General features: G+C 42.2%; 1 protein-coding gene and 1 non-coding gene across 2 annotated transcripts in view; both read left to right on the top strand.

Annotated features, from left to right (window-relative positions):
- LOC117987922 (prominin-like protein) overlaps nt 1-24,327 on the top strand; it is a 108,806-nt gene that overhangs the window by 9,971 nt on the left and 74,508 nt on the right.
- Nucleotides 20,413-20,484, top strand: TRNAE-UUC (transfer RNA glutamic acid (anticodon UUC)). The gene has a single exon. It is a non-coding gene; the product is annotated as a tRNA-Glu (tRNA).

Below are 24,327 nucleotides of genomic sequence, written 5' to 3'. Positions count from 1 at the left end.
AGACAGTTTTAACAAGAATGTTAATAATTTAGGAAACCTGCGTACCTAAGAGTTCTCCGTAATGTTCTCAAGGGTGTGTGAAGTCTGCCAATCCGCATTTGGCCAGCGTTCTTCTCATTCTGTGAGTGGGCCGGCGATGGGCCTAGCATGACAACTGACCAAGCATCCACCTACCTGCTCGTATTTGAACGGTATTGTGTCGAAATGGCTATAACTATCTACTAACATCTGTTCGGAATTTAAGACCATCTGCAGAACTAATCACCAACTTTATAAAGAACTAGCTTATGCCCGCGACTTCGTCCGCGTGAACTACACTAAACCCCTATTTTACTCCCTTAAGGGTTGAATTTTCTAAAACCCTTTCTTAGTAGATGCCTACATCATAATAGTTATCTGCATGCTAAATTTCAGCCCAATCCTTCCAGTAGTTTGAGTAGTGCGTTGACAGTCAGTGAGTCAGCTTTTCCTTATATTAGATCACAATTTTGCTCGACTTGGAGCGACCATAGAGAGCACTCTTAAAAGTTTAAAATGCATGTCACATCAGAATATTATGTTGGGACATCGTTACAAGATAATAAACGAGTTAGATATTATTGAAGTGGTTACAGTGAGAAAAGCATTTACGCAATAAAATGCACGCAAATGCACGCAAATACGTAAATGTACGCAATGGGTTTAATAAAAACTGCCATACCCCTTCCAGGTTAGCCCGCTATCATCTTAGACTGCATCATCACTTACCATCAGGTGAGATTGCAGTCAAGAGCTAACTTGTATCTGAATAAAAAAAAAAAAAAAAAACAGCAGTAGCGCTGCAGATGAAGCAGAGTGCCGCCCGACCACCGACCAGTCACCAGAGAGAACTAACTAACTGTACGACCGTGACACGGATCGACACGATACAGCCAATTCGTTGTGCTCATTGTGTTGTAGCACGAGTTCTGTGAACCGTGCCAAACTGTTCAATTCATTGTTATAACAATTATCTATATTATACTTTATCTTGTTTATACAGCATTGAAAAAACTTTGAAAGTTGTACTCCTCCTCCAACAATGCCATCATCACCGGCCGGTTATTTTAATTGCTTAAAACGCACATGAACTCTGGAAAGTTAGAGGTGTGTGCCCGGGATCGAACCCCTGATCTCCCGAATAGAAGCTCGACGTCTTAACCACGAAGCTGTCACCGGTAGTCGCGTAAACTCAAAATAACAATAACTAACCCTTTGAATATTGTTTTATTGGGCAATATCCCCGGACTGCTTAGAGCAGCGCCAAGTGGCATGCCGAGCCAGAAGTTACATATCATACGTAGTGTCTTGAATTCACATATTATACTAATATTGACATATCATACGTAGTGTCTTGAATTCACATATTATACTAATATTGACATGTCATACGTAGTGTCTTGAATTCACATATTATACTAATATTGACATATCATACGTAGTGTCTTGAATTCACATATTATACTAATATTGACATGTCATACGTAGTGTCTTGAATTCACATATTATACTAATATTGACATATCATACGTAGTGTCTTGAATTCACATATTATACTAATATTGACATGTCATACGTAGTGTCTTGAATTCACATATTATACTAATATTGACATATCATACGTAGTGTCTTGAATTCACATATTATACTAATATTGACATATCATACGTAGTGTCTTGAATTCACATATTATACTAATATTGACATATCATACGTAGTGTCTTGAATTCACATATTATACTAATATTGACATGTCATACGTAGTGTCTTGAATTCACATATTATACTAATATTGACATATCATACGTAGTGTCTTGAATTCACATATTATACTAATATTGACATGTCATACGTAGTGTCTTGAATTCACATATTATACTAATATTGACATATCATACGTAGTGTCTTGAATTCACATATTATACTAATATTGACATGTCATACGTAGTGTGTTGAATTCACATATTATACTAATATTGACATGTCATACGTAGTGTCTTGAATTCACATATTATACTAATATTGACATGTCATTATTGGTGCTGAGCAATCAGACCATTGAACAAGGTATGTGCTCTTAAGGTAATATGAATACTCTTCCACGATATGTGTTTCCTACCAATTACACAACCCGGGTATCTTTAAAACAAGAGTGAATAGGCATCTTCTAGGTAAACGAGTCCCATCTTAGGCTGCATCATCACTTTCCATCAAGTGTGATTGTGGTCAAGCGTTTGCCTATAATAAATAAAACAAAACATATAACCCGTATGGCGTATATAAGTAAGCCGTTAGCTAGGCACGTATTCAGTGAACTTGTTGCATGTAGTTGGATGCACACGGCAATGACGGCGAGCTGAGGAGGCAGCTGCTGCGTGCGCTTGCTGTTCTGCAAACTTGCTGCGTCAGCGTCACTTCACACTTCACACTCAACACACCACACTTTAAACAAAAACAATAGGTATCGGGGAATGCTTGACAGAAGCGAAACTTCCAACATTTTTTTGATGAAAGTAACTTTGACCGGCTTGAACTGGCCCAGTCTGGGCCGGTTCGGAATGGTTCGGTCGGGCGGTGTTGGTCCTATGTAGGTAGTCCTCTATTTTTGTTTGATTTCACGTCACCATAGCCTAATATTTGACATATCGTCGGTTGAGGATCGAACCGAGAGTTCCCTCCCTCCAGTTCACTCCGCTACCGTGTAACAAATGCACAACGCGAACTAGAGGTCGATGACACGACGCTGGGCGGCGCTTATCTTTACACTGTTGTTCCCTTTGTGATGCGCCGCGCGCAGAGTCTGCACTCTGCAGGGTGCGCTGCTCCCTCCTACTTGATAACAATGAGAACTACCACAATAACAAATTCAGAAGAGAGAGGAGTGATAGTGGATAACACGTCCGCCTCGTATTCAGGAGGTCGGGGGCTCGATCCCGGGCACGCAATTCTAACCTTTCCGAGTTATACCACTACACCAGTCAATCAGCCTCAATAGCTCAACGAGTAAAGGAGTGGACTGAAAACCGAAAGGTCGACGGTTCAAACCCCGCCCGTTGCACTATTGTCGCACCTACTCCTAGCACACGCTTGACGCTTAGTTGGAGAGGAGAGGGGAATATTAGTCATTTAATATAGCTAATTTCATACGAAAAGAACTAGACAAATTTTTAGTCTGTCCTAATAAGTACCGGTTAATTAAAATTCATACGCCACAATTAATAACTGGCATCATGTCAAATAGATAACAATTTGTATGGGAACTTGTAACAATTGTATCGCTTTGTTCTGAGAAAAGAGAACAGCACGCAGTTGCGTTCATTACACATTGTCGGTTTCAATGGAACGGCAGTCGGCACGTCACAACATCAACAAAACCAAGCATTCGCTTTCAATGACAAATAGGGCAATATACTTACTATCAATCCATGTGTTCCATCAAGTGTGATTGTGGTCAAGCGTTTGCCTATAATGAAAAAAAAGCCTACTGTTATAGTCCAATATTCAGAAAATTATCACATTTTGACCATGCAATCTCCTCTGTTCCTCCTTCAAGCTCCTTGACACTGGCAAAGTGCGTCGTGCCGATCTGCACTACAAAAAGCCATCAAACAAGAAAAGTAGAAGGTATTTTTGCGACAGACTTAGTATTTTTTAAACCCGCAATGTATAGTGTTCAAAACTGGGGTTGATGCCCCGCTACGATGCGGCATTGATTTCGAGTGGCCTACTTACGCAACGTTCGTCGACCTCTAGCGTCAGTCAGATGTTTTATTTGCAAAATTATAAGATCGTAAACTTTTACAAAATTACAGGATTTTTTAATATTTTTTTTTGCGTTTTTTTGTGGTATCCACGGGTGGTGTCATATCAGTAATCATCAGTCCTATCACCTGTCTCCGTTTTTGCCAGCGTTTTGGTTACACCCTGTACTTGTCTATGATGTTATATCCAACAATACACACAACATTTAATAAGAAAGTATATAGAATGAAAGTGTTAATTAGAGTAAAATCCAGCGCCCTACTTTACTAGGAGCTCATGGTCGGCTAGAGAGTAGAGAGTAGAGACAGAGTAGCGAGCTGCAAGCGGCACGCGCGGCTCTAATCAATTGGTCGCGCTTCGCTGGCGCTGATAGCTTATCAATGTAACGTAGTTAACGTTTACACTGATACGGTTTCGACGTCACTCGCCGCCGCCGTCGCCTGTGCTGATAACAATGACCGCCATCGGTTCATGATAGCCTGGTACTTTTTCAGCAGGCGCACCGTGAAAAGTGTTTTTCAGAACCGTCATGTCATAAAAACACACTCTAATACTTTTTCTCTACGATCTAAATAAACAAGCATTTTTCTTTTGATCTAGGCAAACGTGCATTGTTTGTTTAGTGTACGATATTAGAAGTTAGAACTTACTATCGCGAATAATGATGTGTACCAGGTACGTCCCAACAAAACAAGCAATAGTACTTACAATTTTAAATAGAATTCTCACGCCTTGCACTAATTACAATAACGTCATGTTATCAAAATAAAACTATCAAATATTAGTTATCTACATAACATGTACATAATATATATGGTAAAGTTGTAATAACTATGATTAAATGATTCGCAGCATGCAGCAATCATCGAAGTAATTACCCAAGTATACTGCTCCGAACCTTGGAGGTTTTGTTGGTTCGATAAATATAAAACGAGTCGAGCGGACCTAACTATAGCTTTTAGACTTCGTTCCGGACACATTCCAACGAACAAATTTGCTTTCCTTGTTAAAAAAACAGATTCTCCCAATTGCTCCACATGTGGAGTAATTGAAGATATATACCATGTGTTGCTGGAGTGTGTTCGGAATGAATCATTCAGGTTAAGTTTGTGTAATATTTTGGATTCTAATTTAAATATTTTTAATTGTGTTACCTTTCTTTCTTTCCCTGCGAGTGATCAGGCCAAGTTATTATATAAGCTAGTTAAAAATTATTTTAAGATTAGAGGGTAAGATTTTGGTGATTTTGTGTTTATTGTTTACCTTACGAAGCGACATAGTCACTAAGTGACTAAGCTTCAAAATAAAGAGAAAAAAAAGTATACTGCTCCAGCTTTTATATAAACCATTATACTAAAAGTCGGAGTATATAGTCCGCGACAGATTGAGATGGCTGTCGGGGTATAAGGCGGGGGGACGCCTCGCACACCCGCACGTTACGCACGGGGGCTGTGCGGGTGTGCGTAGCGTTTTCTCCCCGATTGCAATCTCGACCTGTCGCATACTATACTTTGACTCGAATGTCAAGCAGACAAAGCCGGGGGCTGGCGTGTACCAAATTGAGTCCAAAGAAAGAGAAAACTTATTTAAAACAATAAACCATACATGAACATTGTTGAGGCGATATTCTGCATAGAAACTGCAATCCGAATATCAGCAAGTCAAAAGTGGAATATGACCCGTCCGATCTGGGTCGCACTGCATTGCGTCGCCACTCGCCACTTGCCACTCGCCACTCGCCACTCGCCACTCGCCACCCGCCAGCAGCGCAACAAGTCCTAGCTCATGCCATCCCCCTAGGTAGGTAGGTAGGTAGGTAGGTACCAGTCGGGAGGCGAACGTTGCCAAAAAGTATAAATCGGCCGTAGATAAAGAGGCCGAGGATGTAGGTCAGCCCGCAGTGCGCCCAACTGCGCCCAACTGCGCCCTAAGTGATGCACTTCACTTAGTTTATTGTGATGATGACTTGTGTTTTTGGTTATGATTGATCGCTAGTTTTTTTTATTGTAAAAACTTTCCGCTGTCTCTTCTACAGCTAGACCATTCAGCTTTTGACGTAATCTTAAATTCCTATTTGACCTAACACTAAAATAAGTCTCATAATTAATCGAGATTGCAATCTTTGTCAAAGCCATGAAAACCTCCAGGACATGTACTCTATCATTCTTCTAGAATTTTCCTTTTCGACTTGTTACACCTCTATGTATGTATGTCCGCTCGTAACTACTCAACGACTCAACTGATTTTGATAAATGATACAACATTCGATTCGTCTTGATGGCGCAAATTGTTGCATAAAATTCGTTAAAAATTCAAAATAGCGGATTTTGTGCGCTTCAATGTACGCGAAGGGTTGAAAAAGATGCAGTTTTTGGAAACTTTAATTTCGAAGTAGGTACTTGTTATAGTACCTACCTCAGCGTTTGAGACGAAGTGAGGTGATATAGCTGTTTGATTCACATAGTACAAGGGAAGTGGGCTGGAACCAGTCCGTCTGCGAGTGCTGGCTATTTGTGTGTGCGCCGTGTGTGGGCTCCACGGCACCCGAGGGGAGCACGGAGGTCGAATCAATTGCACCAGTGTGTAGGTGTGGGGGGGCTCCGCTACTCCGCTCAGAGCAGGTACATCTCTCACGAGGATTGATATTGCAGCTAATAGACTAGCTGACTTACTGAGGTTAGACTGTTATCTTGCAAATGTCTTCTTAAATATATTGTGAAACTTTGAAACGTGACCTTAAGCGTTGCAGAATATTACAAGTTAGAACTACTTATATTATAATTTATAATGTAAATTGTAAAGTCTGAATACATCCTTTTCTTGGAATTTCCTATACATTATAACTATCATCAATTCAGTTCCATTGACCTTATCCGATTATCAGCGTTACTCATGTTGGTCGCACGATAACCAGGTGGTGTACAGTAAATCTATTCATGTAATTGAAAACAAACTCTCGAACCTAACAAACAGTTGATAAGTAAATAGTACTTGAAGCTGTGATAGCCTGGTGGTTAGGACGTCCACCTCCTAATCGAAAGGTCGGGGGTGCGATCATGGGCACTTCTAACTTTTTGGAGGTTAGGCTTAGAATGGTCAGGAAATCATCGGTGAAGTCTGCCAATCCGCACTTGGCCAACGTGGTAGACTATGGTCAATACCCTTCTCACTCTGAGAGAAAATCCGTGCTCTGTAGTGACCCGGCGATGAAGTAAATAGTCTTTTGCATAAATATTTTTCTAGATGCATTTCCCCATGCGTTTTGTCCGATTGCTATATTGTAAGGCCTATTATTATAATGTAGACATCAGTGGCTCGTTCGTAGGCCAACGGCCAACGCCAGAACCATACGAATCATTTGTAGTTCATTAAAACTTATGGAGACAACATTGCCTGGTTTAGCCATTTTAATTTAAGTACATTGTGTTGAATATTCAAAATTGGATAAGGTAAAACGTCCTAGCACAAAAGAAGCGGTCTCTAACTGCAAGATAACACGTAATCTATTTACAAGCTGAACTACGTACGAACTGTTACTTGCTATCACCTTATCACCTTCTATATATGTATAAACAGTAGGTATAAAATAGAGAACTCGCTCTCGTGTGAAAGGAACAATCCTCGTCCCCATCAAGATTAATGTTTGAAGGGAAGAATAAAGCAAGTCGATAAAGATGCAAATGGTTGGATGATACAAGAACTAGGTAATTATAGTTCCTTTTAGGCGGATTACATTAAGCTACCCAAAACCAAGAGATTATAAATTGAGTTTATTCGTTACAAACATACAAAAATACAAATCTTTCCTCTTTAGTGTAACTAACTTTTCTGGTGGGAGGCTTCGGCCGCGGCTAGTTACCACCCTACCGGCAAAGCCGTGCCGCCAAGCGATTTAACGTTCCGGTACGATGCCGTGTAGAAACCAAATGGGTATGGGTTTAATAATAACTGCCATACTCCTTCCAGATTAGCCCGTTATCATCTTAGACTGCATCATCACTTACCATCAGGTGAGATTGCAGTGAAGAGCTAACTTATATCTGAATAAAAAAAAAACTATTAGTGTAGATTATTGAGGATAGGTTTTCTTATAATGACTAAGTACACCAAACTCCATTTGGCGGATGCTAATTTGTACATGAAACCGTTTGTTGTCGGCAAGTAGCTCGCCGGGCCATAGTGCCATCGCGCCACAGTGCCATCGCGCCACAGTGCCATCGCGCCACAGTGCCATCGCGCCACAGTGCCATCGCGCCACAGTGCCATCGCGCCACAGTGCCATCGCGCCACAGTGCCATCGCGCCACAGTGCCATCGCGCCACAGTGCCATCGCGCCACAGTGCCATCGCGCCACAGTGCCATCGCGCCACAGTGCCATCGCGCCACAGTGCCATCGCGCCACAGTGCCATCGCGCCACAGTGCCATCGCGCCACAGTGCCATCGCGCCACAGTGCCATCGCGCCACAGTGCCATCGCGCCACAGTGCCATCGCGCCACAGTGCCATCGCGCCGAACTGCGCTGAAACACGCATGGTTGTTCGCGCTTACGACACTCGCCAGCGGTCACCAACCGACGTGACTCACCGCCACATGCCACAAGGGATTTAGCTGCTTGGGATGCTGGGATACAGTTCAATATCGACTAGCAGTCGTGGTTGTTTGTGACTGCTGTGTGAGTAGCTGCCAGCTACCAATTGCGCCCGTCGTTGATAGATCCTTATTTAGGCCATGGATGAATAAAAGAGGCGTGCGAATTCATTATAGGTACCACGCTTTCCTGTTTTGAAGGTAAAAAGGATTGAAGCGAGGGTTCTGTGGTTCCAAGAAAGGTTACTGGTATAATTATTGACGCGCATAGCGATGTGCTTAGTCAGCAAGTGTGGCCGAAGTTCATTGTACCTTTTGTTTCTAAACGCTATCCAAGTACAGTTCGCGACAGTCTCTGTCACTGATACCTATGCGACGTTTTGTCGGTCTCAATGACAGATACAATGCTCTACAAAACCGCTACCTCTTTCTAAAGGTCGATGCACATTATATTCTGCCATCAGGTTCCCACTGACAAATGGCTGATTATGATTAATGATAATATTATCATGATGTATCGCTGAATCAACCTACTGACCAATATTGTTTTCTTTCACGACCTACTCAGTAGATAAGCTGGTATGTAACGCTCTTTCTATCACTTATATAATTGTATGTAATAGACATTATAATCTGCTTCAATTACTAATTAATGATTTGTTATTCCAATGACTAAGAGCTTAGCCTGATAGCCTATCAAGCTCTTCTTAGCCTTCAAGCCTTATTATAAATGCAAAAGTGGTTTGTTGGTTTACTGGTTTGTCCTTTAATCACGTCGCAACGGTGCAACGGATTGACGTGATTTTATGCATGGGTATAGATAGATAAAGACCTGGAGAGTGACATAGGCTACTTTTAATCCCGGAAAATCAAAGAGTTCCCACGGGATTTTTAAAAACCTAATTCCACGCGAACGAAGTCGCGGGTATCAGCTAGTGATTAATATTGTTATTGATTTTACTTAGTTATAATGAGATATGACGCACCTCTCCTGCTTTCGAAATAAATTCCGAGTAGGGCAGGATAGTGAAGTGACGATGAAGTTCTTTTGTTCTCGTGTGGAACTCGGGGCTGCAGCAGTTGCTTTCCATGTCTCGCTGTCTTTGGCTGCAACGCGACATGCTTCCACGGAGTGCTTCAATGGACCTCATACGACTGACGACGATCTTTTCTCTCCATGTAGACAAGAAGATTGATGTGTACAGACATACTTATGTCTCGACATAAATCTGCCTTAGCTCTACAGTATCACTTTCTGGTCTTTACATTCGTACACAGTACAATCTATCATTTGTGATAAAACTAAGCGATGAATTTAGCTTGTAAAATAACTGACTGACACCACGATCATCAGCTTACACCTGATTTGATCTTGGTTCAGGAGCCAGGTAAATGGTTTACATACTCAGGTGAAGCCGTACGGCAAATAACGTTTTTATTACTTAGTAGGAATTTAAATAGTAATTCAATCGCTTGACTGTTGTTACGTTCAGTGGATGGCACACTTCGTATACATAATGTATTTATGCTAACCCATTTCGGTAACCCATGATCGGATCCTTCACTGACGTCGATGTTCTCATTACCGCTTCAGTTGCTATGTTTGTTTGTTTCCTCCTCTTATCTAACGGAGTTGAGTTTGTACATGTTGCTTCAGTTCCGATGGTATTATCCATTTTATGGTACATATTACCTGAATCGACACGATCAGATCCAGATAAAGGATCTCTTTCTAAATTCCAGTTCAAGTAAATACTTTATCGATTTTGATGTTAACTTTTGCGTTGGTTACAAGAGAAAGTGTTGGTTGAGTAATATTAAGGAGTGGACAGGGATCTGACGGATGCTGTAGAGATAACAGCTACAAAAACACTACTATAAATAATTTCAAGAGGAAAACTCATGAGCTGCTTGTAAATAAATGTTATTACAACATCTCGGAATTTTTGATTGAAGAGCTCAAATAATTTGTCTAAAATAATATCTAAATAATGTAAATCTGATGACTTAGATTAGATGACTGAAATAAATTATGGTCTTGTAGTGCAATAGTCAGGTATCCCCTCTGTATGACATGTAAAATTTAAATGACTGTTTTTATTTCTATTTTTTCTCTGGTTTTTGTATGACTTAATTAATTTACTTTTTGAATATTAATATATAATTTTAAAGATTTTGTAATTTATATGTACTTACTAAAAATTTAACTGTAATGTAATATTTAAATATTCATACACCAATATTCTAAGGTAGAATGCATAAGGCTCGCCAACTCATTTTATAACCATGTTATGTCACCTGCATTCTTATGAATAAATTTATTATTTATTTATTTATTTTATTTATTTACTTAATATGATATTGAAAATCCTTTTTTAGGGGGGGGTAGGTAGTAGGTACCTATAATATTATGTTCTAGATGAAATCTCAATTCCCGTATATCCCAGCGCTTTGTACTTTGTGTCTGTCTGAAATGTCTAGACTTTAGACTACTGAGTTAGTACTAATTGTAACTCTATGGTCTGGACAAAATAAAATTACTTACTACCAAACAACAGATAATTATTTATACAACTTTTTGAAGCCTACTCCTTATTTATGTAGTTAGTTATATTGTGTGGTGTTGTGTGGCTACTGGCTACTCAAATTATCGGCGGTGCGCTGGCAAATTGGTCGATAGTACACTCTGTAAATAGGCACTGCCGAGTGCCGAGTGCCGAGTGCCGAGTGCCGAGTGCCTCGCTTCGAGCGGGACGCCCGCCCTCCGGCGCGGTTCCCTCTCTCTCGTAGATACATCTCGATTGTTGCCTTCCGGAGAGCGCGCAGCCGACACCGGGCCCGCAGCGCAGGCCTAGCCGCTAGCGGCACTACAATACCTAAGCTACTGTGTGTTGTAAACTGTGTTTTCATTTGCTCATTTTGTTAGGTGGCTACAGTACGCGACCGAAACTAATGTACATCGATCGACCTTTAGTAGAGCACTGTCTCTGTCGTTGTGACCGACAAAACGTCATATAGGTATGAGTGACAGAGACAACGCTATGCAAAGCCGAAGTGTCATTCTAAAGGCCGATGTACATTACTTTCGGCCGGGGACTGTATACATCATTTATTCACCTCGAAGGTGTGTGAAGTCTGCCAATCCGCACTTGGTCAGTATTGTAGACTAGGGCCAAATCCTTTTGAATCTAAGAGGAGACCCGTGCTCAGTAGTGAGCCGGTGGTGATGGGTTGATCATGATGATGTCATTCATCATTTAATTAATTGATCCTCAGAACTATTCTAATGGGATTTGATTTCAATTCAGTTTCCACATAATGCCAGGGATTTGCTAACCATCTCAGATCATCTGACAGTGCAGTTACTGCATAACTATTACTGCATAACTAGCTGGAGCCGCGACTTCATCCTCGTGGATTTAGGTTTATGAAAATCCCGAGGGAAGTCTTTGATTTTCTGGGATAAAAAGTAGCCTTGTCACTTTGGAGAAATCTTTAACTAAGTACCTATAATCTATATCCATGCAAAAAATCACGTCGATTCGTTGCTCCGTTACGGCGTGATTGAAGGACTAACCGACATCCGAATATGACACCTTGCAGCTCTTCTCGCTTGGGAAGATGTTTCTGATCAACAATTAGTCTAAATCAAATCAAATCACATCAAATGATTTATTCAAAATAGGTCAAAGAATTCCCAAAAATGTTCTTCCCCCATGTATTTATAGGAGTGTTGCTATATAAAGTACGGTATTTCACCCATGTATGATGGATGAGAGCGAAGGCTTCAGGTAGATACGTAGAACGTATGGGAGACGCTCCTCTGAGCTGAAATTCAAAGGGGATACTTTTGTGATGTAACCACACATTCACGGTTATCGGATTTTTCCTGTACCTGTGCTATAAGACCTGCCAAACATGATTCTAGGTCAAAGGTAAGTACCCTATAGATTTTTTGACAGACAGACAACAAAGTGATCCTATAAGGGTTCCTGTTTTTCTTTAGAGGTACGGAACCGTAAAAATAGAAATAGAAAAAAAAACGTAGCGTGCAACAGATTGAAGCAGGTTCTGCTTGAACTGTCTCTTGATACTAGATTAACTAGATATTATACAAGTAATATACTGTTGGTTTCCGCGCGACTGCCATCGACAGGCATTTGACCTTCGGCGCGCTTTGAGAGTGACACATAAGGCCTGGTCCAGATGGCTTTCACCTATGACTCATGGTGATGATATCCATCATATTATGTTATTAGTTATTATAGAGAGAGAGTCACCAGCAGCGGTTTACCGTGTTCTCCACTGTATGGGGGAAAATACTATTGTTTTTGTTGAGGTGTATAGTTAGACCTAAATAAAATCTTAATAAGGTAAAGCTTAAGTGTATTATATCCCTTTTATTATTATTTAAGTACTAATAGTTTCTGTTTTGCTTAATGGTATTCTATATATTCTGAAATTACCATAAATTTCCCTATAACTATAATTATAAATGTATAAATAACTAGCTTATGTCCGCAACTTCGTCCGCGTGGACTACAGAAATGTCAAACCCCTATTTCACTTCTGTAGAGGTTGAATTTTCAAAAATCCTTTCTTAGCGGATGTCTACGTCATAATAGCTATCTGCATGCTAAATTTCAGTCCGATCCGGCCAGGAGTTTGAGCTGTGCGTTATTATATATCGTGATAGATCAGTCGGTCAGTCCGTTTTTCCTTTTATATATTTAGGTTAATTAATTAGCTCTGTCCATTAGCACTTGGACAGTATGGTGGACTATGGCCTGAACCCTTCTCTTCGATAAAAAATTTGAAATCCGCTTTAAGTTAAAAAGGATTTTCACATGTTTGTGTGTGAAGCCATAACCGGAGATATTTAACCTCGATTACGTTTCATTGGATTCTCTTCGCGGCAAAAGGTTAACTCTACAAATGATATCGAGAGTTTACTTTACAACAACCGTTACAACTTACCTACCTACTACCTACATAGAGCGTGCGCCATATTTAGCTTTAAACGTTTTAAATGTCACAGTTTTTCCGTTTTTCTCATGTTATCGTAGAGTGTAGAGGTAAAGTAAAGTATTAGATGTGGGTCGCCCACTCTGCCGCCTCTTCCTGAGGGTCTCTTCCATCGTCAACCGCATGTGAGTGAGTTACGAGTATGTAGGTCGACTGTATGCTTTTGTATAATATGCAAATGCTATGATATCCGTCACTTCGTTCGCGTGGATTTAGTTTATTGAAAATCCTGTAGGAAACTTCGTCAAAATTGGTTGAAGGCTGGATGGAATGGGGAAGACAGACAGACGGACGGACAAAGAGACACACTTTTGCATTTAAAATAAGTAATAGCTGATTTAGTTTTTTTAAAATCCCGTAGGTAGGTACTTTTTGATTTTCTGAAATAAAAAGTAACCTATGTCACACAGGTCTTTAACTAATACCAGTGCAAAAATCAAGTCAATCCAATGCTCCGTTGCGACGTGATTGAAGGACAAACTACTAAACAAACACACTTTCGCATTTATAATAATATGGGTAGTGATATTTAGATTAGCATGGATGAACTTTGAACTAACTTCAACATGAAAAGATAAATAATATAAAAATACTAATCCTAATGTAATGTGAATAGAATTGAACGCAGATCTACATGTTTAGCAGTTAACAGTGTTAACTGTCGACGTAATTAGTGCGATGCTAACCATCTGTTGTGTGTAGTGTGTAGTGTGTAGTGTGTGTGTGTCTTTCAACTGTGCAGCTGTCTAGCTCGCCAGTCGCCAGATATCATCCAACTTTTGAATTCCATTCCACTCTCAAATAATCTATGAAAAGTTTAGCTAAGGTAACATTACTATGAATACCTAAAGCCTATTTGTAAAGATTACTAAAGCTCTAGCCAGTGGAATTACTTGCTTTAACGGTGAAAGGAAACATCGCGAGGAAACAGTATGTTTTAGAGTTCGCCATAATGTTCTCCAAAGTGTGTGAAGTCTGCCAATTGCGGATTGGTAGACTTTGCCAGCGTGGTGAACTATGGCTAAACCCTTATTATTCTGAGAGAAGACAGAGCAGAGTGAACTAGTGGCAGTGGGCCTATGCCATCGATGCAGCGACGCCTAGGTTGATATTATGCATTGCTGATTGGAGTTAGGAGTCAATTACTTAGTTGGTACTAGGTACGTCATAAAAATATGTACCTAATGTATTTAACGCGTCAATAAAGATCAAAGATGTTAGACTAGGAATTAAACGCATCATGAGAAACGTTCAGGGGAAATGACTTGATAACACGACAGCATTGTTGTTTCGGGGTTTTCCGTTTTCTTGTAAACACTAAACAGTTTTATGATATGCTCACATTTTACAAGCGAGATTACTATGGCCGTCATTTTTGCGGTGATAACATTATTGCCTATTGCTCATCATCTGTAGGTAAGTATTATTTATTCATCACGGCGGCGAGCATGCTCAATTAACATCTTTCTGCTCATATTATCAGTGTTATTTATACCTTTGCATTTCGTCTGAAATCAAATTATATTGCGAGCAAAAATTGTTTCAAATGGCCAATCCAGTGCGTAGCAATTGTTGGCTCATGCAGTCTTATTATGACTTGTAAGTAGTATTAGCTGTATGATTCGTCTGTGCATGTAGACCACCAGCTATAGACTCCTAATAGCCGGACACCCGCGGTCGCCAAGCTTACGCAGTTGCTTAGCATAAAAGTCCTACCCTCATTCCGCACATTGTCTTGATTACGTGGCTTTTGAGTCCACCAATCACAACAAAGCGTTCTCCCCTGTCCCCCGCCAACATTTTACGATTTTGTTTTCATGCAAAACCTTGTATATGCGTACTCTTGGGGTTGGATCCTCTGTGACTGTTCCAGAACCATTTTCTGTCCAGTGATCTGTAAACTTAGTAGGTATCTAATTAGTTTAGTGTATTTGTGATCGAGCACCGAGTCTCCGGCAAGCATCCAGTTGGTACATTAGTCGTGGCAGTGTCACAATGGAGCAGCTTCTGGCAACTAGCAGTATGTTCCGCTGCATACTCCATATGCAGCAATAGCGACACGTACGATTACAACGGTAATCGGTAACGGTACGGGGCGTTAGGCTGCCTCCACATTTGTGTCATTTACTTGGGCGTCGTTTATCCGTCGCGCTGTCGCGAGGGTCTGAAGTAGCATGATCGTTTGCATATGCAGCAATAGCGACACGTACGATTACAACGGTAATCGGTAACGGTACGGGGCGTTAGGCTGCCTCCACATTTGTGTCATTTACTTGGGCGTCGTTTATCCGTCGCGCTGTCGCGAGGGTCTGAAGTAGCATGATCGTTTGCATATGCAGCAATAGCGACACGTACGATTACAACGGTAATCGGTAACGGTACGGGGCGTTAGGCTGCCTCCACATTTGTGTCATTTACTTGGGCGTCGTTTATCCGTCGCGCTGTCGCGAGGGTCTGAAGTAGCATGATCGTTTGCATATGCAGCAATAGCGACACGTACGATTACAACGGTAATCGGTAACGGTACGGGGCGTTAGGCTGCCTCCACATTTGTGTCATTTACTTGGGCGTCGTTTATCCGTCGCGCTGTCGCGAGGGTCTGAAGTAGCATGATCGTTTGCATATGCAGCAATAGCGACACGTACGATTACAACGGTAATCGGTAACGGTACGGGGCGTTAGGCTGCCTCCACATTTGTGTCATTTACTTGGGCGTCGTTTATCCGTCGCGCTGTCGCGAGGGTCTGAAGTAGCATGATCGTTTGCATATGCAGCAATAGCGACACGTACGATTACAACGGTAATCGGTAACGGTACGGGGCGTTAGGCTGCCTCCACATTTGTGTCATTTACTTGGGCGTCGTTTATCCGTCGCGCTGTCGCGAGGGTCTGAAGTAGCATGATCGTTTGCATATGCAGCAATAGCGACACGTACGATTACAACGGTAATCGGTAACGGTACGGGGCGTTAGGCTGCCTCCACATTTGTGTCATTTACTTGGGCGTCGTTTATCCGTCGCGCTGTCGCGAGGGTCTGAAGTAGCATGATCGTTTGCATATGCAGCAATAGCGACACGTACGATTACAACGGTAATCGGTAACGGTACGGGGCGTTAGGCTGCCTCCACATTTGTGTCATTTACTTGGGCGTCGTTTATCCGTCGCGCTGTCGCGAGGGTCTGAAGTAGCATGATCGTTTGCATATGCAGCAATAGCGACACGTACGATTACAACGGTAATCGGTAACGGTACGGGGCGTTAGGCTGCCTCCACATTTGTGTCATTTACTTGGGCGTCGTTTATCCGTCGCGCTGTCGCGAGGGTCTGAAGTAGCATGATCGTTTGCATATGCAGCAATAGCGACACGTACGATTACAACGGTAATCGGTAACGGTACGGGGCGTTAGGCTGCCTCCACATTTGTGTCATTTACTTGGGCGTCGTTTATCCGTCGCGCTGTCGCGAGGGTCTGAAGTAGCATGATCGTTTGCATATGCAGCAATAGCGACACGTACGATTACAACGGTAATCGGTAACGGTACGGGGCGTTAGGCTGCCTCCACATTTGTGTCATTTACTTGGGCGTCGTTTATCCGTCGCGCTGTCGCGAGGGTCTGAAGTAGCATGATCGTTTGCATATGCAGCAATAGCGACACGTACGATTACAACGGTAATCGGTAACGGTACGGGGCGTTAGGCTGCCTCCACATTTGTGTCATTTACTTGGGCGTCGTTTATCCGTCGCGCTGTCGCGAGGGTCTGAAGTAGCATGATCGTTTGCATATGCAGCAATAGCGACACGTACGATTACAACGGTAATCGGTAACGGTACGGGGCGTTAGGCTGCCTCCACATTTGTGTCATTTACTTGGGCGTCGTTTATCCGTCGCGCTGTCGCGAGGGTCTGAAGTAGCATGATCGTTTGCATATGCAGCAATAGCGACACGTACGATTACAACGGTAATCGGTAACGGTACGGGGCGTTAGGCTGCCTCCACATTTGTGTCATTTACTTGGGCGTCGTTTATCCGTCGCGCTGTCGCGAGGGTCTGAAGTAGCATGATCGTTTGCATATGCAGCAATAGCGACACGTACGATTACAACGGTAATCGGTAACGGTACGGGGCGTTAGGCTGCCTCCACATTTGTGTCATTTACTTGGGCGTCGTTTATCCGTCGCGCTGTCGCGAGGGTCTGAAGTAGCATGATCGTTTGCATATGCAGCAATAGCGACACGTACGATTACAACGGTAATCGGTAACGGTACGGGGCGTTAGGCTGCCTCCACATTTGTGTCATTTACTTGGGCGTCGTTTATCCGTCGCGCTGTCGCGAGGGTCTGAAGTAGCATGATCGTTTGCATATGCAGCAATAGCGACACGTACGATTACAACGGTAATCGGTAACGGTACGGGGCGTTAGGCTGCCTCCACATTTGTGTCATTTACTTGGGCGTCGTTTATCCGTCGCGCTGTCGCGAGGGTCTGAAGTAGCATGATCGTTTGCATATGCAGCAATAGCGACACGTACGATTACAACGGTAATCGGTAACGGTACGGGGCGTTAGGCTGCCTCCACATTTGTGTCATTTACTTGGGCGTCGTTTATCCGTCGCGCTGTCGCGAGGGTCTGAAGTAGCATGATCGTTTGCATATGCAGCAATAGCGACACGTACGATTACAACGGTAATCGGTAACGGTACGGGGCGTTAGGCTGCCTCCACATTTGTGTCATTTACTTGGGCGTCGTTTATCCGTCGCGCTGTCGCGAGGGTCTGAAGTAGCATGATCGTTTGCATATGCAGCAATAGCGACACGTACGATTACAACGGTAATCGGTAACGGTACGGGGCGTTAGGCTGCCTCCACATTTGTGTCATTTACTTGGGCGTCGTTTATCCGTCGCGCTGTCGCGAGGGTCTGAAGTAGCATGATCGTTTGCATATGCAGCAATAGCGACACGTACGATTACAACGGTAATCGGTAACGGTACGGGGCGTTAGGCTGCCTCCACATTTGTGTCATTTACTTGGGCGTCGTTTATCCGTCGCGCTGTCGCGAGGGTCTGAAGTAGCATGATCGTTTGCACCCTATCTGACTGTCATGAGCTACGTCGGGCACCTACGTCGGATATTCTTCTGATTATAATATAAATAACGGGCACGTACCACGATTAATATGATGATTTTGAATTATCGATATTTCCGCCGCCATGTAAATTAAAAAATCGATATTTCGACCCGAAATATCAATAATTCAAAATCATCATATCAATCGTGACATGTACCCGTTATTTACATTTTGATATGTCGTTAAGCCTTGAAATAGGCCTAAAATCATTAGGATAATATCCTTGTTCTCATTCGTTCACTCCCGGCATCAAAAGATCGCTAGGTATCCATTACCACGACTTACTGCGGCCCCCTAGTCCCTACCCTGCCTCCAACGCCTTGTGCACATTGCAAGCTAGCCCTTGACTGCGCTCGCAGCTGGTGGTGATGCAGTTTAGATGGTAGCGGGCTAACTTGAAAGGGGTGATAGAAGTTTTTATTACACCCACACCCCTTATCGGTTTCTACACGGCATCGTACTGAAACGCTTAATCGCTTGGCGGCACTGCTTTGTCAGTGAGGATGGTAGCTTGCCACGGCCGCGTAGCGTCCTAGCAGACAAAGACTTCTGTGAATTAGAGGAAATCTGAAAGCACTCGTTGGCAGGTGCATGCGGGAAATGCTAGACATGTGGAGTCAGCCTTAGGCCGGGGGCGGGTGTCCTGACTCCTGGCGCGAGACAGGACCGGCCGCGGCGCCGGCGGGAGGCGGCTATCGATCTGCGTACTGTTGCACCGCTCCGTGGCTCCGACCTGTCCCCACACACGCGACCGACTTACACTCCAACTTCTCGACAACCACTCTGTACAAGCTAGGTGTTCGCTGACACGCTTAGCTAGCTGTCTACCGGCTCGGCAAACAACAACCGCCAGGTTTTTGCTGGTGCTGCTCGGTAGGTGTTATGTATACAGTATGGAAAGTGAAGACTGGTACCAACCATAAAAGTCCAGGCCATATGTGTCCACAATGATCAAAAATAGTTATTGTGGAAATGGTCCAGCAAAATCGACATGGATCCTTGACCATGGTCTGGTAGGTGTAATCCATTTGTGACTCTATTTTGGGGGCATTCCGAACCAATGGTCAATTTTGACGATTCAAAAGAACTTTTAAAACTTTATATAAATAAAAATGTATTTTAGTGTATGTGGGATACAATCTGCGTATGGCACTCATATTGATCTGTGTATAGTTGCACTGCCCCCAAAGCTACGGATTATTTCAACCTAGTTGTTTTAGTAGTTAAAATTAGCGATGCTGCCGCGACAGACCGCGGCTGTATACCAGCAGATTTATGATGTTTCCTCACTCTCCCCTGCTCTGAGGATGAAATCGCTTACGGCGCGGCGGTTGGAGTTAGGTTGCAGTCGGAAGTTGGTCTCGTGTGTAGAGAGTGAACGGGCTGCTGCTCGCTAGTCCCCCGCCCACTCCACTCGCCGGCACCCCCGGGCATCCCGGCAGCATGCAGGCGACGCGCGACGACATCCTCTCCGACTATTTATACATTGACATTAAAACTGTCTTCCAAGTGTCTAGTCATCAGCGGCGACGTGTGTCCGCACTCTACGACACCAATGTATGAATCATTCAAACGTCCTTTTTGAGGAAAACCAGTAAAAATGAAATCATGGCATAACCTCACACACACAGTTGAGAATTCCGACCAATATTTTATGTTGAGAATAATAAAACTTGCAATAAAATTATAATTTCCAATGCGTCATTAACTCGTACTGTTGTTGTAGGCGCATTAGATTACGTCGCGTCGCGTCATCGTCGGAAAAAGAACATCGTCTTATCAATGAGAATTACTGATAAGGCTATAATAAAATATCATCACTTTACAGCTGTTATAATTTCGATGTTGTGACTTTATAAAGGTTAAGTAAATTTTGGTACAATTGATATCTCCCGTATGGTCTAGTGGCTAGGATACCTGGCTTTCACCCAGGAGGCTCGGGTTCGATTCCCGGTACGGGAATACTTTTTAACATTTTTTTAAATTTAATTTTTTATTTTCTTTAAATCGCTACATAATTTGACTACATACGTAGGTAGAACCTACCTACCTACAAAAAACAAATGTAACAATTAAACTTTAGAGGCAATCCTAAAAAACGGTCAAATGCGAGTTGGATTCGCACACGAAGGGTTCCGTACCAGCGCCGTATTGTTTATTGTTTATTACAACTTCCTCATTATTTGCGGTTCACAAAAAATAAACAGATTAAATCCGCAGGCATCATCTAGTAAACACTAGCGAAAGTGTGTCTGTGATAAGATGTATAACAGTACGGCTTCTTTGAAATTTTCATTATTTGTTGTGTAGCGACAATAGTTCACCTACACACTCAAAAAATTTCTACTCTATACCTATTACGGTTCATGGAGATACAACCCGCTGACAGACAGACAGACGGGTGGAAAGACGGACGGACAGCGGAGGCTTAGTAACAGAGTTCCGTTTGGCGTCGCGCGTCGTTCGGATACAAAACTCTACCAATAAGTGCAACGATGAAACTTCCGAGGCAATCTAAGTGATTGTGTGGAGCACGAGCAAGTGTGGAGTGTGGAGTGTGGAGTTTTGGATGAGTAGCTAATCTATAAATATAAATAAAATAAAATAAAATAATGTTTCTGCAAATACATATTTTTTTTTTTTTTTTTTTAAAGAATATTAGCCATATTAAATGACTAATATTCCCCTTTCCTTTCCAACTAAGCGTCAGGCTTGTGCTAGGAGTAGGTACGACAATAGTGCAACGGGCGGTGAACGTTTCGCGTAGCACTATATCACTTTTATATTACGATACTGTTATTAAATACACAATTGAGATGTTTCTATTCGTTTTATTTCATTAATTAACAAAGTTCACAAAGTTCCTTAACCCACACATGACATTTTTGACATAAGCAAAAACTTTTTACATTTGATATTTTTCACTCGCCTTACGGCTCTGGGTTCTAGCTATGAGTTTATTAACATAGTCCGACATGCCGCCCACCAAGGACACCTAAGGTGTCCTTAAATTCACAATCATCAGATACATAAGAGAAGATAAGAAAACAACAAAATACATAGATAAATCTAAAAACATGAAACTTTAACTAAATTGAATGAAAACACAATGAACCTTCACAAGCAATCACAATACAATTCATTTTAGTTAGTCTGTTACTGGCAAAACGCACAATTTTGAAACAGGTCTTTTAAATTTAGATCCTTTACACTTCAAAGTTACTACTCTAGTTATTTGATCTGGACCAGGGTGTTTAGACTCTATTCTACCAAGTAACCATTTGGACGGAGGGAGATCATCTTCCTTCACTAAAACAATGTCACCTACATTAGGCTCGGGAATAATCTTAGTCCATTTATATCTATTATGTAGAGTACTAAGATACTCCTGAGACCACTTTCGCCAAAACTGCTGAACCATTTTTTGTGTCATCTGCCACCTTCTTAAATTACTGACTTTACAGTTTTCATATTTATGATCCGGCACGGTCAGTAGGGGTTCACCAATCAAGAAATGACCTGGAGTCAGGGGCGAGGAGTCTGCTTGATTTGATGGCAACCTATACATGGGGCGAGAATTGAGGCATGCCTCAATTTGCGCCAGAACAGTAGATAACTCTTCAAAAGTCAAAGTGCTTCCGTCCAGAACCCGTTTTAGATGGTACTTCGTGGAGCGCACTCCTCCCTCCCATAATCCCCCAAAATTTGGAGCCCGTGGGGGAATGAAATGCCACTCCGTGCCATTGTTAGCTAGAGACGCAGCAACTTCACTCATCACCGTGGAATCTTCTGCCTGAAACAATTTACGCAGCTCTTTGGCAGCTTTGACAAAATTCGTACCATTATCGCTCCAAACTTCCTGGCAATTTCCTCGGCGCGCCACAAATCGTCTAAATGCGGCCAGGAAACCTTCACTGGTTAAATCTGTAACCGCCTCCAGATGAATCGCCTTTGTAGACATGCAAATAAAAAGGCAAATGTATCCCTTATAACTTTTGCAACCTCTACCCTTTGACATCCTGATATTCACAGGGCCGGCGTAGTCCACACCACTCTTACTAAAAGGCCGACTTGGTTGGACTCTCGAACTTGGTAGTTCTCCCATAAAAGGATGTTGGTGAGAGGAACTATATCGAGTGCATCTAAGACATTTCTTAATGTGTTGCCGTACTAAACCTTTAGCATTTATAATCCAAAACTTTGAGCGAATGTAATTTAACGTTAACTGTGGACCTCCATGCAGTGTCTCTTCATGTGCGTTGGCCACTATAAGCTTGGATATATGATGTCCATAAGGTAGGATGATTGGATGTTTGGTGTCATAATCCTCCCTACTTTGTTGAATACGTCCTCTAACTCTCATAACTCCGTCCTTGTCCAAAAGGGGACACAAGGAAAAGGTATTACTGGATCTCTTTACAGATTTATCTTTAAGTAATTGAGTTATTTCTTCTTGAAAAGCACTTGCTTGACACTGCTTTATGCACATTGTGGTAGCCTCGTCTAGTTCCCTTGCTGTAAGATGAGTTGAAAATTGTGTATTTTTATTCCTCAATTTTGAGATAAATCTTTTACAATACGCTATGACTCTGATTAACTTCTTCAATGAAGAGTATTTATCCCACACTGCCATAGGTTGAACTGTATCCGCAGTTACCATGTGTGACTTAACTTGCTTTTCTTCCAAGTGAGTGTCTGTAGTAACATTACTAGAAACTGGAATACTATCCTCCCGCAGCCACTGAGGTCCCTGCATCCAAAATTGCTGTTGACTCATCAATTCTTCTGGAGTAAGACCCCGAGAAGCCATGTCTGCAGGATTATCTCCAGACTGCACGTGGCTCCACTGATCATTGTTGAGTACATTTAAAATCTCGGTGACTCTGTTGGCTACAAATGTCTTCCAACGGTTTGGTTCTCCTTTCAACCAGGCCAAAACAATTGTTGAATCAGTCCATGCAAACAATTTCGCTTGGGGTATATTAAGCACCGTGGACACTTCTGAAAGTAACTTAGCAAGTAACACCGCACCGCAAAGCTCCAAGCGTGGTGTCGAAACTTGCTTCACCGGCGCCACCTTGGTTCGTGCTGCTACTAACTGTACGTCATGAACACCGGCTTCATCAACCACTCTCAGGTAAGTTACTGCTGCATAGGCACTATTGGAGGCGTCACAGAATCCATGAAGTTCGACGCTTGCAGAGTCACAAACACCAATCCATCTAGAAATTTCAAAACTGTTCAATAAAGGTAAGCTGGTTCTGTATTTAATCCATTCATCTAAAAGACTCCGTGGTACTTCCTCATCCCATGAAAGACCTTTCAGCCACAGCTTCTGCATATATATCTTCGCTTGAATAACAACCGGAGCGATCCAACCCAATGGATCATATAGGCGAGATATATCAGATAAAATAACTCGTTTAGTTACTGACTTGGGTTGCTTCGGTAAATTTACCGTGTATTGAAAAACATCCTTAGTAGCATTCCAAGAGAGACCTAAAATTTTTACCACTTCATCATTTGTGTTGAAACTTTTAGTTATTTTCGCATTACTATGAATAAGCTCCATTAATTTAGAGCTATTACTCATCCATTTCTGAAGCTCAAATCCTCCCTTTCGCAAAAGACCAACCATCTGATGATAGATTTCCAAAGCTTCCTCATCATTTTTGCAACCCGATAGACAGTCGTCCATATAAAAGTCTTTTGCTACGATTTCAGCTGCCAGGGGAAAGGCGTGACCTTCATCTTTTGCAATTTGTTGAAGAGTCTTAACCGCTAGATACGGTGCTGATGCTACTC

The sequence above is a fragment of the Maniola hyperantus genome, chromosome 13 (assembly GCF_902806685.2).
Source record: "Maniola hyperantus chromosome 13, iAphHyp1.2, whole genome shotgun sequence".
NCBI classification, from domain to species: Eukaryota; Metazoa; Arthropoda; class Insecta; order Lepidoptera; family Nymphalidae; genus Maniola; species Maniola hyperantus.
The sequence above is the reverse complement of the archived record's forward strand: the minus strand, read 5'-3'. Positions and strand labels throughout refer to the sequence as shown.